General features: G+C 41.9%; 1 protein-coding gene across 1 annotated transcript in view; it reads right to left on the reverse strand.

The window, feature by feature from the left end:
• The window catches only part of MGAT5 (alpha-1,6-mannosylglycoprotein 6-beta-N-acetylglucosaminyltransferase), a 231,160-nt gene extending 228,017 nt beyond the window's left edge, over positions 1–3,143 (reverse strand). The window contains exon 1 of the mRNA XM_075001551.1: positions 3,056–3,143. The gene's annotated coding sequence lies outside the window, so the exon portion shown is untranslated. The remainder of the gene's footprint in view (positions 1–3,055) is intronic.
• Positions 3,144–20,260: the final 17,117 nt, after the last annotated feature.

Here is a 20,260-nt window from a genome sequence, read left to right on the forward strand (position 1 = left end):
TGAGTTGTCAAGGCTACTGAGAAGATTTATACTTTGAAGTTCATTGACCATAATTGCTCCCATCAGCCTTCAAAGGAAAAATACAGTCACTAAAAGGATTGTATTAAATACTTGCAACATAGTGCTTTGAATCGACTTATTAACGCTGACAGAATTTTTATTGAGAGAAGGATTTGGGACCACAAGGAATACAGAGCAAGGAAAAAAAGGGGTACTATTTTCTAATCTGTAACAACATTAATTGCATCCACAGGAGAAAACAAAACAAAAACCAAAAACCCAACCCCACCAAAAACCACTAAAACAGACTACAGGAAAACAAAATTTTGCTGGCATGGATCACAGCAGTCTGACTAAACCTTTTAACCATTTCACATCCTGAGACTGACATTCTCCTCCAGTTTGGAGGATGAAAAAACTGCAAGACATAAACCAAACCTCACCCCAAACCACAGTTTAACTATCCATTCAATTAAAAGACATATACATCACAGCAAGTCTTGTACCAAACCTTGTCTCTATACCATGAGCACAGCTCGTCTTTTGCTACTGAAATACTTGTCTTCCCTCCACCTTTCATACTTTACAGAATTGTACTGTTAAGCTCCTTGTGGAAAGGACCTGTCTTTTCACATCTTCCAGAAACTACTATCCACACTTACAGCACGGTTCAAAATCACACCTTGGGCGTGTAACAAAGCCCCAGTAAACTCTACCAGGTTTGGAGTGTTCATTCTATGACATTCCATGCAGCTCCAGTAAATAATCTGTCCCCAACAGACTTGGCATGAAGCATTTATATACTTTGCTCAGCTCTACACATGGCCTCAGTAGCACACTACAGTCAGGGTCACCTGTCACTCAGGGGCATTGGCCAATTATGGGGTGTTATACAGGGTTATTGTGATAAAGACAGCCTGAAGAAGACGACAACTTGACAGCATTTTCAGCTACAAAAGCACCTTAAAAATACTGCCAAGAAAGGCTTAGAAGCCAGCAGGTACACATCTGTGGGAGCAGAAGGGACGGCAAGAAGCACCTCTGGAGAGGCCCCTGGATTATCAGGATGACAACATGCAGGCACTAACCCAAGAGAGGTATGCCACCCCCAGCACAGAGGAAGGGTCTGAACAGCACAGACAATAACTAGCAGACACAGTTGCTGTCCCTCCTGGCACATATGCAAGGCTTGAGGAGACAGGCTGCAGTCCCCACCTCTCCCCACAAAAAAAGAGCAAAGAAGCATTTGCCTTTCTATGCATATAAACAGGGACTAACTGTGTGACACACAGAGGCAAGACAGTGTGCAGCAACTGCACCACCCATGTCTGCAACCTAAGATACCGTGCACATTCCCTGACACCTCACCCCAGTGCAGGTGCTGCATGTGTCCCCCAGCATACAGGCAGGGGCTGCGTGTATGCCTCCCAATTCCCCCACAAGGACAGAAGCGGTGTATATCTTCCTTCCTCCCAGGGCCCTGTGTGCATGTCGCTGCCCCATGCAGGAACTGTGTGTGTGTCCTCACAATCCCCCATCCGCTATCTGAGAACATAAGCAGGGCCTTTGCATCTGTTCACTGCCCAATCCACGGCTAGACCCAGTAGCTGCGTGTCTGCCCATTGGCGCCCTCCATGGCAAGCACAGAAGTTGTGTGTGTCTGCCTGCTGCCAACCACATTACACCATTCTAGGCAAAGCGGTGGAGTGTGTGTTTGTGGTCAGTTCTCCCACTCTCCTGTACGTGAGTTGTGTTTGAGTACTTATGTGATAAATACACTCAGATGCTGTGGGTGTGTCCATCTGTCCATCCCCAAGTTTGCCCCAACACACATATACAGGACTCTGCACGTGTCCACGTCTCCCCTGCCACCCTCCACATGGGGCTCTGCACGTGTGTGCGCGTTCATGTCTTCCCAGCTACAGCAGCGGTGGGTGTCCCCATGTCTCCACCTTTCCTCCCCAGCAAAAAAGGCTGGGTATGTTTGTCCTTATCCTGGAACAGGTGTTCTCAGTGCATGTGTCTGTATGTCTCCCATCCTCCCAGCACACAGGCTTTGTGTGTGTCCATTTGTCTCCCCCACCCAGGCACGTAAGCTCTGTGCATGTCTCTCCCCTTGCCTGGGGTCTGTCTCTGTGTGCATCTGTGTACTCACTTTTAGTCTCATAACGCAACTCTCTGTCTCATCCGGTCTCACTGGGGTTCTGTGTGCATGTATGTCCACCACCACGCGGAGGCTGTGTGTGCATGTGTCCACCAACCCCCATACCGGGGCTCTGTGGGCTTGGGGGTGTGGGTGTTCAACCAGACCCAGCACTGGCGCTCTGCATCCATGTGAGTCCACCACACCCCACACTGGAGCTCTGGGTGCTTGTGGGTGTCCAACCGTCCCCCTCCACTTCGTCCCCAGCACCAGGACTTTGTGTGCATGCATGTGTGTCCACCACCACGAATGGGTAGTGGGTGCTTGTGGGTGTCCAACCCTGACCCAGCACTGGGGCTGTATGTAATTGTGTGTGAGGGCGTCTAACCTCCTCCAACCCAGTTTAGGGGCTCTGTGTGCGTGTGAACACCCCACCCCCAGCAACACGGCTGTGTGTGTGCATATACTCCTCCCTCCATGCCAAACACCAGGGCTCTGTGTGCATGTGTGTCCACCCCCTTCCAGCACCAGGGCTTTGGGTGTGTCCACCTCCTGCGTCTGGGCATGTCAGCCCCCGCACCGCAGCACCGGTGCTATGTGTATTCACACCACTGCCATATACGTGTTGTGTACCCCATCCCGGGACAGTGTGTGTTGTGTCGCTCCCCGGCCCCGATGCTCTGTGCTGTATCTCCTCCACCCCTCAGCCCCGCTGTGTGTGTGAGTGTGCGCTTCCCCCACCCCGCCCCGATATTCCGTGCATGTATTGTGCACCCCCCTCCTGCGGGACTGCGTGTGTTGTCTCCTCTCCGCCCTGTGTGTGTGTGTGTGTGTGTGTGTGCGCGCGCGCTCGTCCCCGCGCCCCGCGCCCTCCGCCCCGGGACTGCCCCCAGCTGCCCGCGCGCCGCTCACCTCCTTGCACGCCGGGCCGAGCCCATCGCCCATCCCCGCAGGGGCCAGCAGAGAGCCGCACCACGAGCCGCTGGGGCCGAACACCTGGGAACAGCGAGCGCGGCGGCGAGGTCAGGGAGACTGGTCGAGCAGGGAGCGTCTGCAAAGCGCACATCCGGCAGGGAGCGTGCACCACGAGGGAGCGTCTGCAAAGTGTACGCGCGGCCGGGAGCGTGCGCCGCGAGGGAGCGTCTGCAAAGTGCACGCGCGGCCGGGAGCGTGCGCCACGAGGGAGCGTCTGCAAAGTGCTTGCTGCCCGTGAGGTAGCATAGAGGACAAAAGAGCCTCTGCAAACTACACAGCGAGGCCCTTCACGGACAGCCTACACGACCAAGGGAGCTAGTTTTCATGCAAGCCTCTCTGATATCATCAGCTCTAAAGAAAGACAAGTGGAGTGAGTTGCGATTTCCTATAGGGCCGACCAGGGGTAAAGTACCTTACAATTTCTTACAGGTATTGTCCTAGCGCAATCCGGGTCCCTGCCACAGCTCAGCCAGCTCTTGTGGGAGCTGCGCACCCAGGCATACCATATTTTCACCTCTGGGGCTAACTTCAAGACAAACTTCCAAGTTTGAGAGAGACAAACTTCCAAGCTACACAAGCATAACTTGAAAGTGTGTTTCTTTCACCACCAATAGAAGCTGGTCCAATCAAATATCTCATTGCTTTGCCTTATCTAATGTACTGGACCCAACAGGGTTACCAGTTCTTGTATCTACTTAGGCAAAGAGAAGGATCAAAATCCCAGCATGGTCAGGTTGTGTGTCTTCACAACTACCCATCATCACAAAAGACTACTGACTAGTTACCAACAGGACCAAACACTGCTTTCAGACTGGTAATGTAAGTACTGTCCAGGAGCATGCATAGCCATCAAGCCCAAGAAAGAAACATCTGCAAAGCATCAGGCTGTTAGGAAGTCAGGTACAATAATCTAATCCAACTAGCAATGGTCCATGAATTCCAATTGCCAGATCTATCATATAGAATCCAATAAGCATGCAACTAGGAGCCAACTGTGCATTCATCTCCCCAGCACAGACTGCACAAAAGCTAAATCTGTTCAGGGACCAGATTCTGCAAGCTTCTCACCTTACCTTGCCTCAGGCCTTCTCCATGACACATACTGGCTTGGGGATGCGTAAGTGAGTAGTTTGGTCCACAGGAATAAAAGGGGGCCAAATCCTTGGCTGGTGTAATCAACTAAGGCTGGAGAGTCAGAGCATCTCTATTGCTACCATTTTTCCCATTATTCAGAGGCTCCCCAGATTTTCATTAGGTGAACCTTCTCCTGAAATGGATTTGTATACTTACAACTCCCAAATCAGCGCAAGTCACCTTCCATCACAGAATTTTTAATGTACTTTCACTTTCCTGTGATGTAAAGATTACACCGTCCCTTTTACAGATGAGGTGCAGAGATATGACATGACTGCTCAGGTTCATACATTGAGTTGGTGTTAGCTCTCCCAATACCTTGGAATAGCCAGAAGCCCCTCCTTGCCCTCATACTGTCACCCTTTCTTCTTTAACTGACAGCCCCTCCTCTCCGCTTTATTTTCTCACCATTTTCTCCTTGATCTTGCCCTTGATTCTTTCTGCCTGTACTTTCCAGGGTTCCTGGCCTCTTCTTATGTTCCAGTCTCCTCCCTCAATCCTCTTCCTCCTCTGCATTCCTTTGTCACCTGTCTGGTCCTATTTTCCTTCACCATCATCCTGTTCTCATTCCCAATATTCTGCACCTGCATTGTATCCCATTTTCTCTATTCACAGATATATATACACACAACCTCTTCTACCAAGATTGACAAAGGTTGCTGCAGCTGCTTTTCACATGGCCTGCCTGACAGTATGAGCATGAGGCTGCATGTTCTGGTCTCTTGCTTCCCCAATCTCTCCACTTTGTTGACTGAGGCAGTCTCCATGCTGCCCTGACAACTAAGACCAGATGGGAGAGTCGCCCCCTAGTGTTTGGTAGAAGGACCTGAATGGGAAACTGGTCTGCTACAGCCATGATTTCTGAGTTATAACTCATCTAGACTGCATGACAGTGGGCAAATGTTTGACTGCCACACGGAAGGAGTAAAAGTCAGTAGGTGTACACATGCTACCGCTACCTGTTAAAGGTATGCCTTTTAATTCATTTGTATTTACAGAGGGAGTTGTCTCCCAAAACATGTGTAACAGTGATTTGAACCAGACTGTGCCTGTGATAGTAATCATGTATTTTGCAGGATGTGGACTAATAACATCAGCTAACTCTTCCTAAACACTACATATTGAAGAAACAGTTACAGAACAGTATATTCTTGTAATTTTCCATTAAGTTGTGTATAAAATATAATTTTAAAATTTTAAAGTTACTAAGGTGGCTTACCTAAAATGAAGTATTTGGACCCATTATTGCAAAATAGTGTGGTACATTTATATAAAGGAGGAAATCAATAAATTGTGAGCAGTTCTATTAAGGTTTCTATAGCCCTTTGAGGAGCCTATGTTTTCTCAATGTGCATGCAGATATCTTAAGAGAAAACAAGTAGAAAATGGGTGACATCTGGTGGCCAATATCACTCAAGTGGTTGATATGAATCACACCCTTTAATAAGAATTCTAAAATTTCTAATTCTGGTTAAAACCTGTACAAACTAACATCAGACTAGAAGAAAATTGTACTGTTTATGGTAAGCTCTGCACATTTAAAATTTATAATCTTGGGTAGTTGTTTTCATCTATTGTGAACCATGAAGACCCACTACAGAAATTAAGCAAAATCAAATCATATGTAAATGGATGCCTTTTTATTACAATACACAAAAGTTGTTGCTCATATTTAACACTATCCAATATTTTTCCAGGGATAGCAAATTTTTGTCACACAATGCATGCTGAAGGACACTTGTTTGTAACCAGAAACATCAGAGCCATCATCAACAATGATGCTGTGCAACTCAGACTTTTACATTTCATTGAGTATTATTCTGTGATCATGTGTTGCCAGTTGGAAAATCTCTCTGAGCTTTAATGAGAGGTCTGGGATTTGAAATTTTCCTGGGCCTCCAGTGATCAAAGCCTTGGCCTTCTTCCTGTGCAAAAGATGAGTAGGCTTCTGAGAAATTCCACTGTGATTTGTGCTAAGGCTGTGACAATGAAACAAAACAGGTGAAATAAAGATGTCTGTAAAACTCTTTGATTTTCTTCCATTTGCTAGGCTAACAAATTAGTATGCTCACTTCAACTGGCTGACCCCAGATTTGTGGCAGAGATATTCAGATATAAGAATAACATTTCATCAAACAATGTGAAGCTGCTTTAAAAAAAAAATTCAGTAAATCAGCCACAGAGGGGAAGGGAAGATCCAGTACCCCTTGTTTATATCATATAATTTATGGATCAACTTTTTAATCCATTAGTAGGAAATACATTACAAAACAACTTCACATATCTAATTCATATCTCAAAATGTTTTTTAAAGCTAAATAAAAGTGTAAAGTAATAATAAAGAATTAACCAGGCAGATGAGAATTGGGTGGGTTGCTCACCCGTTACTAGAATAAGGGATAACTGGAGGGAGTGAGAAGGGAAAAGAGTAAATGAAAGTTAGAGGCAAAGGGGGAGTTACAAGGATGGGGAGGGTTAAGGATGGGAATGTTGCAGGGTAAGATTGCACTTTTATTTGTTTATTTTTATGTGCATATATAACAAAGAGCAAAATAGATTTTTCATAGAGCTATATGCAGTAATTTCCAAACATTTCTTAAAGTATCTTCTCTTGTTCTGTTGAGTTTCTTTGACTTAGTATTTCCTATCCTACATAAAATTCTAAATCAATTTCGTATCCAATTGTCATTTCTTCATATTATAATAATCTAAAAAATGTAAAAATCTGCATATAAATTTAAGAGCGAGGAAAACAGAAGCATACGTTGTTGGTGGAATTACCTCCCATTTACACCAGGTAAGGAAGTGGCCCAATAAATACAAGTAAGAAGAATATCATAGTCACATATTAACAGGTCCCATAAACTGGTGCTGATTTACCATTGATTAATTTCCTGACACCCTGAAGCTGCAGATGTATTCTTGTCATTGATGGATCAAAAGACCTCCTCTGCATCATCTCATCAAGGGGATGGTATTTCCCTACATAGGTCAGCCTCAGATTTATGGAGGAGACAGGCAGACTTGGCTTTCCTACCAGGGTCAGCCTTGGGTTCGTGGTAGAAAAAAGCAGACTGGGTAACCTCACATCCTCATTAATCTGTACTTATGATGATGAAGTTCTGGCTCACTTAGTACAAAGGACAGCTTTACTTAAAAGGCCTTGTCCCTCTGTGGGCCAAGTGTAGATGCTAAAGGGGATATGGATTTCTCATGGTGTTAAGAAGAATGGGCTTTTCAAATCTAGTGGGCTTGATTCTCCTTTGCATCTCTTGTAGTCATTAACTAATCAGAATAGTCATGTTCTACACCCAGTTCACATAGCTGTGCACAAGCTACAAGGCACACAGTAGTTTTAAATTTGTGTACAAACTAAAATTGCGTTGTTGTCGTGAAATAAGATAATATTCATAACAGATTCAGCTGAAGCAATGGCAGGTTTTAGTCTAGGAGCACAACACAGAACCCAGTAGCTAAAGAGCTAGGCACCCATAGCAATGAGCAGACAATGACCAGTTTTTCTGGGTTCATATATAGCTGGCATGGGCAGTGTCTGGTGAGCTATGTTAAATTAATTACAAACTCTGCATAGGCTGCATGAGTTCTTCACAGCTCACGTTGTTTTACTGGGGCTTCTTAAAAAAAATAGAGGGACACTGTTCTCTCATGCCATTATTGGAGATATTTAAGAACCTGCTGGATAAATAACAGAGATGATATAGATGGTGGTTGGTCCTGCCATGAGGGCAGGGGACTGGACTTGATGACCTCTTGAGGTCCCTTCTAGTTCTAGTGTTCTATGATTATGTTACACAAGGATAGGCTAGTAGGAGAAGCAGCATATATTACTTGTGAATGAAATTCACCTTTCTTACTGTATGGATTGTAGAAAACAAAGGTAAGGGTAAGAGATTTTTTAAAAGCTATAACTTTCTTTTATCTTTCTCCTTGACATTGTCATATGATGGATCAGCAATGACTGACTTAGCACTTTTTGTCTCATCTCTAAATCCAGCCCCAATGTGGCAGTATCACTCAGTTACAATGGAAGTTGAGATTAGCCTTTTTTTAGTTGGTCTTGCTTTTCCTTCTGTTACCACTGTCTCTCTCAGTTGTAGATACCCAGGCTGCTTCCCTCCTCTCTGCAGCACCAAACTGGATCAAAATTTTGACATGCTCTGTCATGCTCTGTTCCACTTTCTGTCGGATGAGTTATTCCAAAGCTCTACAACTTGAAAACAATATTCGTAACATACGCCAGCCCAGCTATGAATAGTGAGCCCCACTCCCATGCTTGCAGAAATATCACATGACCTTTCTGTGGCTTGCACAGGATAGGGTGACTCCTTCTGGGATTAGAATCTCTGATGCCGTGTATGTTTTAGGTGTTCACAGTGCCTAGTCTAATCCACCTAACAATGGAAGACTTGGAAGCTTTAATTCCATGGTGTTTTGGATGAAAAGATATGAGAATTTGGTGGGTTCCAAGAGTTTGTCTGAACTTCTACCTCACAACTAAGCAACCTTTTATCCCAAGCTCCCTGAGCCCTAGTGTGATGGCTTGGCAGGTGCGGTAGCAGTGGCCTAATCACACAGCAAGATGAAAATGTGAGAAACCAAGCTTTCAGCAGGTCTAATCATGCTGTTGCCTGTTGAAGCTGGAGATGGAGAAGAAGGGCAATTTTTAGTGCTCTTTTGCATTCCTGATTGTTCTGTTGTTGCAAAGGTGCCTAAAATCAACAAACTCACCTCTTAAAAAAATCCAATAGGCGCTACAAGCACCCACCCCTGTATAGGCACAGGTAAATACAATGCAGGTGGCCTATTAGGTCCTATCCTTAATGAACCTCATCCATCTTATTACCTATCCTTGATGTAATATATGGAGATATACCTATTTCACGAAACTGGACAGGACCTTCAGAGGTCATCAAGTCCAGCCCTCTGTACTCACAGTAGGACCTATATCACCACCCCTGAGATTTTTTTTTTAATTTTCTTTGCCCTAGACCCCTAGATGACCCCCTCCAGAACTGAGCTCATAACCTTAGGTTTAAACAGGCCACTATGCTAAACACTAAGCTATCTCTTCCCCTATGTATTACATGGGGGAAACTATTAAAAATAATAACATTTCTTGCTTCAGGGCATAAACTGATCACAAAAATGGCTGGGAAAGAGATGTTAGTGATGGGTAGCAGTGATTAAATTGCCTAGATGCATTATTGGGTTTTTCATGAATAGTAGAGACAGAAAACTAGTCTTGATGAATGAGTTATCTGATCCAATATAACAACTTTTTTGATCTTATACATGTAACCTATCAGTATTTATAATTAAGCGATGAAAAGTAGAATTATTGCTTAGTGATTAGAAGTCAAGGCATATGAGAAGTAATTTCCAAGGGAACAGTAAGCAGTTGTAAATCCACAATGAACCAGTGGGGAAACCTGAGAAACTATATAGGAACAATTCACCTGTGTCCTGGATAAACTCAGTCTTCAGAGCAAAAGGATTATGCGAATACTGTGAAAGGTCATTCCAAGGTTGCAGGAAAGGAAGATTTAACTTGAAACCAAACCTGACAAAATGCAGAATGATCATTCTACTAGGGACCAAGTAACTGCTATTTGGAATAGGAATTAAGAAGCTAAAGTCTGGTTTGACATTGCAAAAATTTATAAATTGATCAGGAAAGCTTTGTTATATTGCAGCAAAAATGGGAGTGCTATTTTAGTGGAGCAAGCTTCATCTGAGAGAAATTGTTTGGGGCTGAATTAATGTCTGTGTGAAATTAAAAGTATGGTTCAAATAATAGAATCAAGGAAAGTTGATTTGCAGCAGCTTGACACAGGTGAAGAAATGTCTTCCTGAGAGTCCCTGCCTGTGACTTAGTCATTGTGGATCAAGTCCTGCAGACCTGAGGTATTTTTCTCTACATAAGACTGAGTAAGGATTGCATTATTTGTCCGTATATTTATATACGAATAGGCAACTTCAATTCCCAGTGATTGTAAGATCACAGACAGTGCCCACCACCTTACAAGACCAGATCCTAATTTGGGCCATCTTAGTGCATCATTGAATTAAAGCACACATGTTGTGTACCCTAAAGAAAAGCAATTCAAATGATTTCACATTTTGTTTCTTCTCTTCATGTATTCTTTCTTTCTTACAGAAGGAAACATTTGAGGGGAAAGAATACAGCACCAACATTTGGAAAAAAACAAAACAAGAACAAACAAAAAATGAATAATTGAACAAACAAACAAGCAAAAAAAAACAAACAAACCAGACACATACCTAAATAGGGAATTGCAGCAAACCAGTGCTGGATCCTACATTCGAAGCATCAAAACACATTCTGTCTGCATGGCTTGGCTCCAACCATCAAGGACACATGAGCATTTAACAGTGATATTTGAAAAGTGATATTAAAATGCTGGCTAAAATTTATCATGAAATTATGAAAATGACAAAGATAATGTCTCTTATCACTTTGAGATAGAGACTGTCTTAGTAATATCATACTCATACAAAAAGCAGTGTGTGTGTGAAGCATCTGACACAATCAGATGTCAAGCCCTGCATGGGCTGAGTAGAGACTGCCACAATCCAAATTAATGTTGAATAACACAATAACCACCCTGAAAGCATATAATACATTTTTAAAGAATGGAAAGAAACACACAGATAAAAATCTCTTCAAGGACATAAGGAAATCTTTGAGAACGGGGTTCTTTCTTTCTATGATTAGGACTCTTGGATCATCTTCCTGATTACAGGGCGCTATCTGTGATTTACTTTGCAAATATTTACCATGTTATAGAACAGCTATTGCTGCAATTTGCCACAAGCATCTGATGGAGATATTTCATGTCTGAAGTGGCAGCTTGCTATTCCCTTTTATATTTTAGCTGATTTATTTATGACTTCATGTTAAATTGGATGTGCTACACCATGACATATTGTCTGATCACATGAGCTCAGATGTTATCATGAGTGCGGCATAAGGTTACCTATTTTGGGAAAGAGTATATATGAAAATCCTGTTAAACTAGGATTTGAACTTGTTCAAGCAGATATCTGGCTTCAGTAAGAAAAAAACTATAGCTTTTACCTGTGCATTTTGGAATATGATAACATTGAAACTAGATGTAAACATGCCAGGGAGCTAGCCATGTTCATGTGCAATCTATCAAAACAAAAAGTCAGTCGTGTAGCACTTTAAAGACTAACAAAATAATTTATTAGGTGATGAACTTTCATGGAACTGAAAAAGTAGGCGTCTCCCACGAAAGCTCATCACCTATAAATTATTATGTTAGTCTTTAAAGTGCTACATGACTGATTTTTTGTTTTCATAGAAGTAAATGTGTTCAGAACAATAATAAATGAGGCAGCTTTTACAACATTTATTTGAAAACAAATGGTATGGCATGATTTAAATAGATTATGTATGTGAAAAATATATCAAACTATCACAAATGTATCCTGTAGTCTGGTGATATTTGCATTATTCTTCCTAATACTTTTTATTTTTTCATCATACTTTCACAAAAATATCCACCTATATACAGTATAACTAGATACTGTTTATGATTCTTATTACTTTTTTTACCAACTCACACCAATAAAAATTATTTTTTCATAGCACTACAAATACCCATGATGCATTATTATGTGGATTTGTGATGCTAAAAATGATTATTTGCAGCTAAATTCTGGAAAAAGAGGGACTTTGGCTAACACATTGACCCCAGATCTCCTAAGACCCAAGCCAATTTCTGAGTCTCTGTCACAAACTTCCTGTGTGGTTGTGGGCAAGTCACTTAGCAAGGTACTTAAGTAGATAAGTGACATTTAAGCTAATGGGAATACTCATGCTTACACTTATGCATGTGTTTACATACTTTCCTGAGTCAGGCTTTTATCCACAAAGTACCTCAGTTTGCCTTTTTCTCACCCTGAGAGCACAGAAGACTTTTCTGTGTGTTTGAATAGCACCTAGCAAAATGGACCCTTGGTTTCAAATGATTACTATATAGAGTGCTACTGTAACCCTAATAAATACCCCCAACAAAGCTTCCTCACCTTACTCATATTAATGAGAATGGGATCACTTCTCCAAGAAAAGTGGGCTTCCCCAGATAGGAAGAAGGGGCTTTCAAAAACTGGGGGAGGTCCCCGTCTCCATGGGCGACGCGCAATTCAAAAAGCTGCACTTTTGAATTGCCGTGGCCGCCATTACTCTAATGAGGTACTGCATATTCATGGAAGTTCCTCATTAGCATCTTTCGAACCCCCTCATTAACATGCACCTTCCGAAAGGAAGGGGCTCGTGTAGACACAGTGTCTATGAATGGTCTCTATCTTTCTTATCCTCCAGCCTGAAACTCTATATTAGAAATACTCCCATAATTTTGGAGAATCAGCACCTATAGCCTGATCTCATCTTGACTGAAAGCACCCATCAGTAGAAATTCTTTGCACACCTCTCTATTTAATTAAATAAATAAATAAAATAAATATTGGTTGTGCCTTTGTGACTAACAGTGGATGGAACCTAGTGAAATTCCCTTTATTTTTTCTGTGGTTAGGAGAAAGGCACCCATCCTTCCTACCTCAGCAGATGACATGTCTTTGTCCAATGACCTATGATCTCTGGCTTCTTCTCCTTCTTTGGTCCCCTCTTTTAAAATAGCTCTGTACCAGGCTGGGATATTTCCCTGAACCATTCCACTATGCTCTCTGGTATGCATTTTGTTTGGAAAGGTAAAATGGGATCTTCGGACTCACTGAATGTGGAGACAGGAGGCATTGGTTCTCAGTGTGGGGAAAAAGCATTTTTGGGGACTGTAGTGTCAGTCAAGAGTGGGGAGATTTGAGATGATAAAGCCAAGTCCCAGAAAAAGGGGTGAAGTATAGACTTAAAGTGTTTGTAAAACTGTGGGGAATATGTGCCTGCTTATAAATTCTTCATAGAAATTTAACTAGGTTTATTGCCTTTAATACTTTATTGGCTTTAAAAGGAAACAAAAGTATAGCTTAAGTCCTTATTCTGCGAGAACACCTATTAATTCTATGAAGTGGTGTGTCAAGGACTTGCAGGATGATGATCATATACACAAAAATACAATAGTACAAAGTGGAAGAGAGACTCTAGAAAGAAGTGTTTTGAAGCTTACAGACTATTTCACTTTCAAAACAGAAATTCTTTTCACTTTTTGTGAGTTGCTAATATATTGAGCAGCTTAGAAAGATCAAACTCTTCAGGCTTCAATACAAAAACATTTCTAACTGGAATATTTTATTCATCAAAAGTACCATGGCTTAATCTTGTGACAATGTATTTGTTGCTATAAGTGACTCAACTGCACAGTAGATAAAAAGAAGGAATGCAATTAAGACATAGGAGCACAGAGGAACTGAAAAAAATAGACAAGTTTTCTGCTCATTTCCTGCCACTGCAGCAATGAGTGCAGAATATTTTTGCTACTATTATGAGTGACTGGGTAACTAGCACCAAACCCACCAATGGGGAGGCAAAGGGAAAGTTGTCCTGGGGCCTGGGGACTCTACTACAGCAGAAGTGGCATCTGGAGCCCCAAGCCCTTTTGAATTGCTGCTGGACTGGTAATCGGCATGGATTCTCCCCTAAATGAACCAATGTTTCTTTCAAATATGAAGAAATTCTCCTAGGCCAACCACAGCTCTTTTTTCCTTCCTGTGTCATGGGGGTGCTGCTAATCCTAATCCCTGTGAATCTTTCAAAATGCACACTTTTTCTAATGGACTACTCTCAGGCCCAGAAGCATGTTCTCTTGCACCATTAATTTAAGTGGTACTTGAGGATGTTGAAGATACATCCACAGAGCAATGTTGTAACTTTACTTGATTAATATATAAAACAGAGAAACTTTTAAAATAAGGCCTAGAGAAGAAGGATAGTCTAGTGGTTAGGTCACTAGCCTAGGACTTGGGAGGTAAATTCCCTTGACTGCCACAGACTTCTGATGTGACATTAGGCATTAGACATTAACCTCTGTGATTTAGCCTCCATCTGTAAAATGGAAATATCAGCATTGAGGTATTGTGAGAATAAATATACTAACATTTTCAAAATATTTTGAGAGCCAGTCATGAAAAGAACTATGTATTATTATACTTTAGATAAGGACAGACAGATTAGGTTACAAAAACACCAGGTATTATTGTGAGGCAAATGTTATTAGGATGAAACACATGCCTCATCACCGCTCACCAGAGGAAGAGTGCAGCCACGTATATCATGGAGAGGCCACATCTCAAATAATTTGTTATTGCCTTGTAATAGAGCCTTGAAGTTCTGGTCCGAGATTAGGACTCATTCATATATTCCAAAATCAGGATGGACTATATGATCATCTAGTCTGACCTCCTAGATAACACAGGCCATAGAACTTCCCCAAAATAATTCATAGAGCAGATCTTTAGAAAACCATCCCCAATTTTGATTTAAAAGTTGCCAGCAAAAGAGGATCCACCATGACACATGGTAAGTCATTCCACTGGTTAATTACTCACTGCTAAAATCTTATGACTTGTTGCTAGTTTGAGTTTGTGTAGTTTCAACATCCAGCTATCGTGTCATGTTATATCTTTCTTTGCTAGATTGAACAGTGTATTATTATGTACTTATAGCTCATGTAAGGATTTATAGACTGCAAGCAAGTCATCCTTTAAGATAAATAGATAGTGATCAACTCAAGCTTAATCAGGCATGTTTTCTAATCCTATAAGTATTCTCATGGCTGTCAGAGTGCTAGCACTCAAGTGGCTCAAAGTCAGATTTCCAGATCAGATCTGGGCTGGGGGTCAGGCTTCAAGTCAGAGCCAAAGTCAGTGCCAGGAGTTCAAGAGACTCAGTCATGATAGTTCACCTGGGAGCCACATAATTTCTTGAAAGCTTCCAGATATGTCTCGTGATTGTGTTTATTTTGTTTGAAGTTCTGCTAATCCTCACATTGGCTCTTCATTCAAACCTCTCTAGTTTTTCAACATCTTTCTTGAACATGGAACTAGACATTATTCCAGCAATGATCACACCAATGCCAGATATGGGTAAAGTAACTGTTCTCCCCTTTTTTGAGATTCCTTGATTTATGCTTTAGTCCTTTTTTCACATTGGGAACTCATGTTCAGCTGATTGTCCACCTTAGCTAAATCTTCTTCAGAATCATTGCTTCCCAGGACAGAGTCCCTCATTCTGTAAGTACAGACAACATTCTAGTTTCTAGATTTATACATTTACCCCCAAAAAAATACATTGGTTGCTTGCACGCAGTTCACCAAGCAATCCAGATCACTCTGACTCAGTGACCTGTTCTCTTCTTTATTGACCCTTCTCCAGTCTTTGTCTTGCCTTCACACTTTATACATAGTAATTTTACATCTGTTCCAGCTCACTAATTAAAAATGTTAAAAAATGTAGGGCCAAGATCTGGGCCCCACTAAAAACACACCCACTCAATAATGACTCATCATTTTTACAGTCACACTGAGACTTATAAGCTGTTCAACTATTACTACATTTAATGTGCACCACGCTAGTTTTACATCATTTTTCTTTTATTAATAAAAATATTGTACAATACCAAGTCAAATGATTTACAACAGTCTGTGTTTATTACACTGGCGCTATTATCTTTATTGAGTTCAAAATTCATAAAAGAGATATCAGGTTAGTCTGACAGGATCCATTTTGATTAACATTTATCAGGCCTGTGGAAGGGGTCAGAGAGGCAAAGAGGTCAGTTGTATAGGGGCCCATTAAAAGGCTACCACAATCTGAGCAGCACTAAGGGCCCCTAGGCCCCACCCCTCCCAATCCAAGGCTGTTGTGCCTCTGCTCTCCCAGACCCTTCACTGCCCCTTTCCCCTCTATTTTCCTTCCTTTATAGCTGGGGTTGTTTTCTTCCATGGGGTCAGCTGTGAGTATATGCTTCTGTAACTGCCCACAGGCAGAGCTGAACCTGGGAAGCTCTGGAGCTTAGTGCAGGCACCTCTACAGCTTGACCTAACGTCCAGCTGACACTCATCTTAGGCTGTAGAGGACACTTATTTTTTCTCTGTAAGTGGTCTAGGTACCACTACATGGGACTGTAGGTGTGTGGGTTACACCATTGTTAGCCAGTCTAGCAGCTTTGATGAGTCAGTCGGTTTGCAAGGAAGACTCTCCTCTCTTGCCTATGTATGTTCATTATGGGATCTGTAAACCCACTACAGTTATGAATCAGATGCTCCATTATCATGGCTGGGGCTGATGTCAGACTGATCTGGTTAGTTGGGTCCTCCCATTTGCCCTTTTTAAATATTGGCACAACTTGAGTTTTCTTCCAGTCTTCTAGAACTTGCCCAACATTCAAAAAATTATTGAAAATTAAACATTAATGGTTCAGTGAGTTTATTTGCCACTCTTTGATGCAAGTTATCTGGGCCTTCCAATTAAAAAATTTATTTGGCACTATATAAACACAAAACTAAAAAGGGGCCCTTCCCTAACAGCTTGCTGTGTGAGATGAGAGACAACAAATGGATGTAAGAAAGACAAAGGGACTACAAAGTAACTGAGTCTCAAGTTTACAGATGTAGAAATTTAAAGACAAGATCATTCATTTTTGGACATTTGCAGTTCTACAACCTTAAAATTCCACTTGTCTTGATGAAGGAACCTGTCTTTGCTGTATAGGAATTCAATGTGATTCAGTGGAATATGACCTGAAATACCTGTTGTCTCATGCAAGCTGGGAGTTTTAAGGTGCAGGCCTTTATAGAGCATTTTTTTCTTTTTTCTTCTTTTTTTTTTTTATTTGTGGACTGATTTATTAAAACTTCATGCCTATCTGCTTCATTTATCTGGATGTTTAGAATAGGTCTAATGTCCCGTTCTCTTAAGAATTGTCACTTAGTTCTGGCAGCCAAAGACAACTGTTTGTATAGTTCATTCTCTGGCTTCTTAGATGTTGAAAGGACAGGGGGAAAATAGATATGAAAGCAGGTAAAAGTGTCTCTTTTTTTTTTTTTTAAATTCTTTTCAGCTGCTGTTGTAAATACTTAGCTGTCCCCAAAGCTTCAGCATGGAATTCAGAAATGTCTGCTTTACAGCAGATATACAGAGCAGATGGAAGTACAGAGAATTCAAAAGATAAATGCTGTGCATCATTTAATCTTGTCAGGTAATCATTCATTGCAGAAAAAAATACAAAAGAACTTAACTCTGCTGTGTCTGTTTTGGCCTGGATTTTTCATGGCATAGACAAGACAGAAACCATAATCTCTCAACTCGTCATCTCATTCTAAAATGGACTTTGATAGCAATTTTAATACGTGTTGAAATTATTAAAACAACTAAAGCACAGAAACAATGCTATCTCCTTCACTGGGCGCCATCTGCACAAACACTTCAGGTGGAATACCAAAGTGGGGCTTGCATTGCTATAGATTAATGGGATATACTTGAATAAGGGAAGAGATAAAGAACAGAAATATACTCCCTCCTTTGTGAAAGAAAATACACAGTGTACAATACAATGAGGCATTAATGCTCCTGCCATTGAATGGCTCAGAGTGCATGGATTACCTAGACAGGAAAACAAAATCCTCCATGTATTGTTGCACTTAGTGTCTCTTGGGCCTTTATTGCACTAGAAAACATTAATCAGAATCTTGGAAATAAACAGACAAGCAAATTGCTGAAGACTTTATGTTGTGGATGATATGGTCATTTGTAAATGGAGGGTGAGGAGGGAAAGAAAGACTGAGTGATAATACTGGATGGCTGTCCAGTAAGCCCAGTGCTTTTTTGTGTGCTAATATTGAGTACCAGCACCTCGACAGCCCCAGCCAAGAAAACAATTGTTAGGAATTACTGTGCAGAATTTGCAGTTATCAGAAGGACTATTCAAGCATGTGACTAGTGCAGGAGGCAGAGTTCAATACTGATCACTTAAGTATCAGCTGTTCGGTGTTGACTATACATGAAAATTGGGAAAACAAAGACAAAAGTTAGTTTTGCAGCATGGAGGTGAAAGATAATTAACACAAATGTTTGAGATTCGCTGTCTAAACCCAAAATATTTAATGTATTACAGCTGTGAACATTTGTATAGATGAGCTCTGAATAATCCAGATTCCACCTAAATTCAAACTAATTGGCAGATCACTAACATTAGTACCATGTTTGTGTTCTGATGCAGGATCCTGACAACCTTGGCTTCCTTGCTGTTATACTATTTCCAGGCTGAAGCCATTATGGAAAAGTCTAGACCACTGGTTTTCAATCCTTTTCGCATTTGTGGACTCCTAAATTTTTTCTAATGGAGGCATGAACCCATTAGAAATCAGATATAGTCTGTAGTCCCCCAAGATTCCTCAGACCACAGGTTGAAAGCCACAGGTATAATGGCAAGGGAGCCAAGTGTTAGCCGTTACAGTTCTATCGTTGGTCCAGGTAGACTGTTAATCTGCCTGTGGGAGAGACCAATGCTAGGTGCTTTAGAAGAAGACCTCAAAACCCTTTAATAAATCTCATTATGTTATAGTATATATCATGGAGAGAAATGTCTTCCTGTCCTCGCTTGATGTTTATCATTTCGTGTCCTGATGCACGAGGACTAGTAGTCCTGGTAACTTAGCACAACTGAATACACTATAGTGTTTAATCTTACTACACTTCAGTCTGAATGTGGAATGACCCGAGGAGAACCACAAGTTCCCTAAAACATCCTTTTTTTTTGTTCTGAGCCCTTGGGACTTCTGCACATATCCTACATTATGCCTCAATTCCTTATTAGAACAGTCTAAGTTACACATTAATCAGGATAGAATATCTGAGTGATTATTCATGTCAGTTCTAATCAGATGCACATGTGTGTTGCATGCATGCTTGACAGCCACAAGATTTTTCTGCTGGGAATATGTGGAGGATCAGCCTGGGCTCCCCCTGAAGTCACATTTTCATGGTGTCCAATACAGTATTGACTCAGCTGACCTGACCTCCTCTCAGTTCTTTCTTTTCCTCTCATTCCTCTTTGTTGCTATTCCAACGATGGCTAGCCATCACTAGTGGAAATAGCATCTCTCATTCCTCTTTCATTGCTACAAAGGCGTATGAGTATCTCTGCACTCATTCTCCACCCAACTCCTTGATGGTTTGCAACATCCACCAAAAGAAGCCAAAGGAGTTTCAGACCCTCTCCCCTAAAAATTGGAAGAGGACAAAGGTGGACTTGTTCAGGAGGAAAGTTTACTCCATCAGTGGTTTGCAGCATGCATTGCAAACCAGCAGGCCATCCTTAGTAGATGTCAGGGATGGTGCTTGGTGCTGCCAAGAGGGCAGAGACTGGACTGGAAAGGGGGAGGGATAGCTCAGTGATTTCAGCAATGGTCTGCTAAATCCAGGGTTGTGAGCTCAATACTCAAGGAGGCCATTTAGGGATCGGGGCAGTAGATTTATAAAAAAAATTGTGAGAGATGGTGCTTGGTTCTGCCAAGAGGGCAGGGGACTGGACTTGATGACCTCCCAAGATCCCTTCTGGCTCTAGGAGATGTGACCCTCCTTCAACACTTGCAGAGTGATGGCCAAGTTTGTTGAGCTGCTGCCACAAGAATCCTGCAGTGAATTTATTGCTGCGGTGGAGGAAGGTAAAGTCATTGTTAGGGCCTCATGCAAGGAACTCTTGAAGATGCAGACACAACCACCTGAAACCATGGCAATGGGGGTGACCATGAGAAGGAGCTCTTGACTTCAGATCTCTGCACTACTTCACAGAGTCCAAGACCTTCCCTTTGAATGTCCTTCCCTGTTCTCTGCAAAGATGGACAGGAGACTGCACAGTGAAAGAGATTCAAGGACCACCCTCAAGTCCCTGAGCATACACATCACTGTCACACATTGGCCGCATTTACACGTGCACACTACTTCGAAGTAGCGGCGCCAACTTTGAAATAGCGCCCATCACGGCTACA

Source organism: Carettochelys insculpta, chromosome 8, assembly GCF_033958435.1.
Source record: "Carettochelys insculpta isolate YL-2023 chromosome 8, ASM3395843v1, whole genome shotgun sequence".
In the NCBI taxonomy this organism is placed as follows: domain Eukaryota; kingdom Metazoa; phylum Chordata; order Testudines; family Carettochelyidae; genus Carettochelys; species Carettochelys insculpta.